Raw genomic sequence first — 7,095 nt, 5'->3', positions numbered from 1 at the left:
CAGCGACCCCATTTGTAGGTATGTTTTATCTTGACACATCTTTGTCCTTCTTGTTTGAGCCCCTGTCCCCACTGCCCCTCTGAGCCCCCTCCCAGGCCCCGCAGCCCCCGTCCTCGCTGTCCCAAAGCCCAAAGGACACCTCCCTGATGACAGAGATGCCTCTGACCCAACGTGTTCCTGTGAGCCTGCACCCCAACGGGAGGAATCAGATAACGACGCTGACGTCTCTGGGGTCGGAACTCAGGAGGGAGGTGGGGGCCGGACGGGGCCACGCGGGAGTTGTCAAGGCTGTGGGTGAGGGCGCCACGGGGGACAGGCAGGTCGCAGGTGGGGAGAGGGCGCAGGACCTGGGAGTCCAAGAAGTTCTGACCTGAAGGCAGAGCACCCCTCCCCCCAGCTCACCCCTTGCCCCCAAGGACCCCAGGGGAGTTCCTGCAACAGGGCGAAGCCAGACCACGGACCACCCCCACCACTTACGAGCCTCTGGTGGCTCCCCATCACCCCAGCTACACATCTCAAGTCACGGGGTGCACCCCGCAGCCATGACTTCAGGTGACACATCGAGCTCACTGCTGCGTCAAACGCTGTGTCTCCTCCCCAGTCACCCTCCAGGACCAGACACGAACAACGAACACCGTCATCACAAAGGCCACCATGGCCCCGTCCCTGCCCAGCAAACTGCAGCGTTCAGCGCCGCTGACCGACAGACGAGAAAGCCGTTCCGTTCTCCACGTGCAAGGACATGGAGTCCCAGCCTGGCTGACCCTCGGGTCTCTGGCCCTCGCCACCTCGTGCCAAGCTCTCTCCTCATGGGAGAGATGCCCTCGGAGCCCGACTTAGCCCATCACTGTGCTGGGGCCGCCTGTGTCCCCTCGGCCACCGTCTGCTCATCGGAGGCAACACTGGCCTCTCCCCGCATCATGCTCTGACACGTGTGTGTCCACCGCACGACTCCTCGCCGAGCTCCGCCGGAGCAAAGCACCACAAACTCTGTGGCTGGAAACCCCAGGAACGCAGCCCCCGGCGTTGGGGGGGCCGGAACCTGGGGAAGAGCCCGCGGCTGACGCTGGTGCCAGCGGGCCGTGGCCTCGCCTTCGCCGCGGCTCCCGCCCCGGCCGCCACCACGCCCGAAGCCTGCAGACCGGCATCGTGCACTGGCATCAAGACCCTGCGCCCGTGGGAGCCACAGCGACGTGGGGGAGAGACGGACGCAGCAAAGTCCGTGCGAGGGGTCAGCAAACTGTGCGGCACATGGGAAGGAGAAAACGGGCAGCGGGGTGGCGGGGGCTGGGGCATCCGGGGCAGGCGGAGGGCCAGGCTCGGCCTTGCATGGGGGGGACCTTCACGTGGGGGTGTCATCTGAGGGTGCCGTTCCAGCGGATGTCCCACTCAGAGGTGACAGTCATGGGAATGAGTTTCCTCTGAAAATAAATCCGTTTACAGGAGACGCTTATCCAGCCGCCGGAGGAACGAAGCACTGAGCCACACGACGATGTGGATGCGCCTCGTCGGGACCGGCCACCACGCGACAGGAGCCGGGCGCAGAAGGCCGCCGCTACGAGCACCCCGAGCGAGTGAGCCCACGGACACGGACGGGGCTGCTGCCCAGCCGCCAGGGCGTGGGGGGCGGGCAGGAGGGGCCGCGGCCGCTTAGAGGGGGCGAAACTGTTTTGGAACTGGACGGAGGCGAACGTGCAGAACGCCGCTGAACCGCACACTTAAAAATGGCCGTTCGGGTTATGTGAGCTTTACCGCAATAAACGAGGCCAAAGAATGCGTTCGTCTGAAGGGAAAGAGTGCGTCGACTTGAAGGGAAGTGGCAGGTAGAACTGTGACGACGACAGGAAACACTGACGGGGAAGTCAGGACACTCCGGGCGGCGGGAGCCGGGCGACCGGCCCACGGAGGATGGGCTGCCGCCGGCGCCTTCTCACCCAGGGGGTGCGAACACGGCTGTCTGCTCCCCCGTCTGCACACGTGTGTCTGTGCTCTCCTCTCTGAAGCGTAATTTTTTTTTGCACAATATCAAAAAACCTCAGAAAGGAAGGAAAGTGAGGAGTGGCAGGTGACAGCAGCTGTGCAGATGCGAACAGGACCCTACACGCAGCCTGGTGCTCCGGGAAACGCCCCCCAGAGGCGGATTTCTCTCTGGGTCCACCCGCCCCCACCCCCAGGTGGCCACGAGACACCCCCAGCATCTGTTCCCCAGGAAGGTCCCAGCCGGGCCCAGCTCTGGCCCACACGCCCGTCCAGCTGAGGGGCTGCCCCAGCCCCTTCCCTCCGCAGGCCCGGCCCGGGGTGGGCAGGGCTCCCGAGACGCGGGCTTGCGCTGAGGCCGCAGACCGAAGGCCGCTGGTCATGCCCCGCTGGACGCTGAGGAGCAGGTGCTGCTCGGCCTGGCCCCCAGGGGCCCTGCTAGGGGCCTGGCCCCACCCCGTCAGCTCTTCTGGGGCCTGCAGGTGTCCGGCCGAGTGTTAGGTGACAGCACTGTTTGCCGAGCAGCTGCACAGACCCGGGAGACTGACAGCTGCCTTTTGTTCCCTTTTAATAACATTATTAGAAACACACACTTGTATTTACACAAAAGTCATAAACGCTGGGTGAGGGATCCTCTCGACAAGTGCCCAAACCTGAGGGTCACCCTCCAGCACCCCCGGAGAAGGCTTCTCTCTCACGGCCACTCCCAAACCCGACATTGTCCAAGGGGCCGGCACAGGACAGACGTGGGCCTTTTCTCCAGCCGATCGCTGTGGCCAAGGGCTGGGAGACTGGCCCCCGGGCCCGCGTCGCAGGCTTATTTCTGCGCTGGCGGGGGGCGGGGGGACCGAGCTCCCCTACAAAAACCTCACTGACCCAGAGCCTTCACCTGCCCGTGTCACAAGAAGGGAGGTGTGCCGCGTCAGCACAAACCACAGGGACCGCCACACGCTGTGGGAAGCCGGCATGTGTCGGAAAAGAGCAGCCGTGAGCCCGTGGCTTGTCTTTTCGTACACGGGGGTCCTCCGCCAAGCTCAGAGGGCACCCCGACCCAGCCATGTGACGGTGAGTGACGTTAGGACGTGAGGAAGGGAAGAGGAGCAGAGGGCGCATCGGCGAGACGCGGCTCCCTGCCCGCCTCCTGGACCAGCCCGTCCCCAGGTCCTCGGCCACGGCGGGACAAAGTCTGCCTCCTTCGACACCAGCCGTTTATCATCGATTTCCCCATCCACGCGTCTGTCTGTCCTCACATCCACCTGTCCGTCCGTCCTGCCCCTGCCTAACCAACGACTTTGAAACTCCGAAGTCATTCTACTGAGTCTTGGGACCTGGTTCGCACCCAGGGCCCAACGCTTCCCGGCTGTGTGGCTCTGGGGAAATTACTTAACCGGTCTCTGCCTCAGTTCCCGCGTCTGTAAGGGGCACTAAGAACAGTTTCCACTGCTCACGGTTGGCTTTGAGGATAAAATGAGATAAGGCGGGTACCACGTGCTTGGCCGAGGGCCTGGCTCGTGGAATGTCCTCGGTGGTTTTCCAGGGTCTTTGCTGTTTTCCATCACCAAACATGATTAGCCAGGCCGCCTACCGGTCACCGAATGGGCTGAGGTCGGGCAGGTACCTCCAACTAAAACTCTGCTGCCCTTGAGGCAAAATCCGACACAAAAAATGCTGTGAGGCCCGCAAGGACGTGTCCTCTGGAACTTACTGACGTAAAACAAAACAAAACAAGGCCAAACAAAAACCCAAAACTCTGCTGTGGCTTTCATTTTAAAGAGAACAATTTGGGCTTCACAGCTCCCGAAGACCTCAAGGGATCTGCCCCTGTGCCTTAGACGTCCTGGCTTAGGGCTGGCACCGGAGACACCGTCCTGGGCCACCGGGGAGCCCCCGTTTGAATCGGCTCTGGACAGTGGATCGACAAGGGCCAGCCTGCACGTGCTTGATGGACAGCTCACGGAGACCGGCGGGCTTTCGGAAAATCTCAGGAGCCACAGCGGTGTCCTTGTCACCTCTGCGAGGTCACCAGCTGGTTCTCCAGATGGAAAACTGTGTTTGGATTCCTGAGCCGACGCTTGAGATCCTGGACTAACGATCCAGGCCCTCGCAGGTGATGGAGGCAGCTCGTGAAAGGGGGGAGGGGAGGGCTGTGGTGGACCAAAAAGGTGTTCCACCGAGAGTCACCTCACAAGGTGAGCTGACCGTGAATTCCTCGCTGGGCAGGTCACGGTGGGCGGTCACGCCCCAGGCCGGTGACTTCTCTAGTACAAGACCCATCTCGGCCGTAAGCGAGCCCGGCCGTGGTTTCTGGGCATCCAGGTCGGCACACCTGTGGGGTGCCAGGGCGAGCCTCTCGGCCAGGCCCCCCGGTAGATCCCCCTCCAGAGAGCGATCGTCTTGTCAGCCCCCCGCACCCTGCTCTCCCGCCTCCACGTGGGCGCCCTCACATTCCCGCCTCAATTCCAGACGCAGAAGAGAAAATGCACATCGCCACTCTCCGTCCGTCGAGCTCTCCAGGCGTATCCTTGTCTGGCTCAAACAAATCGCCATGAAAATTCTCTGCAGGTTTGGATGTTCCTACGTCAACGCTGGTTGCCTTGAGCCGGCTGGCTGGCTTCCGGAGCCTCACACTGAGACAGAAGAACAGGATCAGGGTTGGGAGGGGGCCTGAGTCAAAGGTCAAACTCTGGCCAGAGGAAGGATCGGCCCACGGTGGTCAGCGTCGGGGGCCAAGCTGTGGTCAGGACCAGGGTTCGACGCAGATTCGGGCCAGGCTGGGAGCAGGCCTCCGGGCCGAGAAGCCCACCTGGCTGTGGGTGGGGGCTGCTGCCACGCCCACGGCCGTTTCTCAAGGAGGCTCGACACCCCTCCCCTCCAATCCTTTCTGCCCCTTGCATGCCAGTTCTTACCCTCCCCGTCCTCCGGAGCTCCGGGCACCTGACAGGCCACCCCCGCTCGTCCTTGCCCGCCTCACCCGCCGTCATCCGGGGCCCTGTTCACACCCCACAGAGACTTCAGCCCCGCTGCAGGCACCCCGGCTCACTCAGGCTTCGTCAAAGGGCGGAAGGGAGCACGTCACTCAAATGCCACATCCAGATGCACATAGCTTTCGGCGTGGGTGGACCCCGGTGCAAGTCAGTCATTGGGGCGCCTCACCCCACATTTCTCTCATCTCCTTGCCCCCACCACCCCAAAGAAAATGGGCTCCTTCCTCCTCCGTTTTCATAGACCCAACTTACCAGGGGATTCTGAGGGTCCTGCCCAGGTCACGTGCCCAGTGCTGAACCAAGCACTGTGACCAGAGGACAGAGCGCTCTAGGTGGCCGCGTCTGTCATGTGCCCATCCCTGGTGAGGGCACGTCCCACTCGAACTACACGGACCCGCAGTGGGTGGTGGCTGAACAAACGAGCACAGGTCCCCTCCTCAAGCAAATTGCTCCACGAAGGGCTCGCAAACAGGACACCTCGGTCCCTCCGCTCCGAGCCGTGTCGTCTCCATTGCTCTGTGACCAGCCACTCCCGGGCCACCTGATGGACACGGACAGACCTACCACATCCATCTTCTTTCTTCCTCTGTCCCCCGCACCCCGGCTTCTTGACCCGATCCGAATCTCGGACCCCTCAGGCTCCCTTAGACTCCTGGCTCGCCTGCCGCTTCCCGGCCTTGTTCCCACGCTAGACCCCGGGTTCGAGCACTTGACCCACCCCGTCACCTGTCCGCCCTCACCACCCCGGTCACCATGGGACTTTCTCTCGTCCCGCTGGTAGGCTCGCCAGGGGGGACGGCCGTGTTTCTGTGCCAGTGGACACACGGCAACAGCGGTGACTTCTCATGACGCTTCTCGAGCTTTCGTGTGCCCGTGACTCACTCACGGATCAAATTTCAAGCGTGGACAGTGACTTCTCGGGTCTGGAGTGGGACGCATGGCTCTGACCAGCCCCCCAGAGAGGCCAGAGCTGCTGGGCACCCCCGGCTTCAGGCCGAGTCCTGCCCTTCGGTGCTGGTCCAACTCCCTGCGGGGAAGAACCACGTGGGGCGCCCGTTACACGCAAAGACCATCAGGTCCCCTTCTGGAATTTCTCACTGAGTAGGTCCGCGTCATAGGCCCAGGCACTCCATGATTCTAACACATTCCAAGCGCCCCGACTCCCGGGGTGATTGGGAAATCCTGCTGTGTCACGGTGACTCGGTGGTGTGACTCACTTCGCTTCCAGGTGGTGCTCTCGTCACAAGCCCCACAGCCCGGGGCCTTCCGCAGGTGCGCGGGCCTCCCAGAGAGCGCCGGGCGGGCGCAGACTCTGCCAATAAACCCGGCGACGTCTTCACGCCTTTCCCTCTGGTCTTGGAGAAGGAGGCTCCTCCTCACCTCAGCCCGTCCCAGCGCCGTCCTCAGCCACCATGTTCAATGACAGCCTACGTGCCACCTCCAGCCCCTGCCACTGTCCTGGCCCCGTCCGCCCGCGAAGACCCTCTCGTCCGCGATCCCTGTCGACTCTCCCCCTGCCCACCCTCCCCTCCCCGCCACACTATCGCTCAGAAAGTGATGTTTTTATGCCGCTTTTAGAAAAGCCTTTTGCTTTTGAAACCATTTGGGGTTTACGGCGTTCCCAGACTCCTCATGCCGGTCGCGAGGTTGGCGCCTTACAGAGCCCGTGGCACGCGGGTGACCACGCAGACACCGACGCCTTTTCACGCATGCCCCAAAGGCAAGCATCTTTTCAGTTATGCAAGGCCTAGCTTCATCGATCATTCTTTTAGAAAATCAGAAAGTACAAAAATCCTGGTCACCAAGTACAGCAAACATTTTGCTGTTTCTCCTACAATGCTTTACCCATATTGTTTTTATGAAAATATTTTTTACAAGTTATGCTTACTCTGCCCTCCGTCTGTTTCCCGCTAAATACTATATTGTAAACGACCTTCACTTTTTAGTAATTATAACTCCAGATCTTAATTTTCATTTTATTAAAATACTTATTTTAACTTTTCAATAGGCCACAGATTCACAGGGTTCAAATTTCAGAAGGTAAAAAAGGAATATTTAGCCTAGATCCACCATCTCCCTTGTCCACTCACCCAAATTACTATGTAGATCCAAAGAAAATAAAAAACCTGTTAAA

The sequence above is a fragment of the Pteropus medius genome, unplaced genomic scaffold (genome assembly GCF_902729225.1).
Source record: "Pteropus medius unplaced genomic scaffold, Ma_sr-lr_union100, whole genome shotgun sequence".
Classification (NCBI taxonomy): Eukaryota; Metazoa; Chordata; class Mammalia; order Chiroptera; family Pteropodidae; genus Pteropus; species Pteropus medius.
This window is presented reverse-complemented; position numbering follows the sequence as displayed.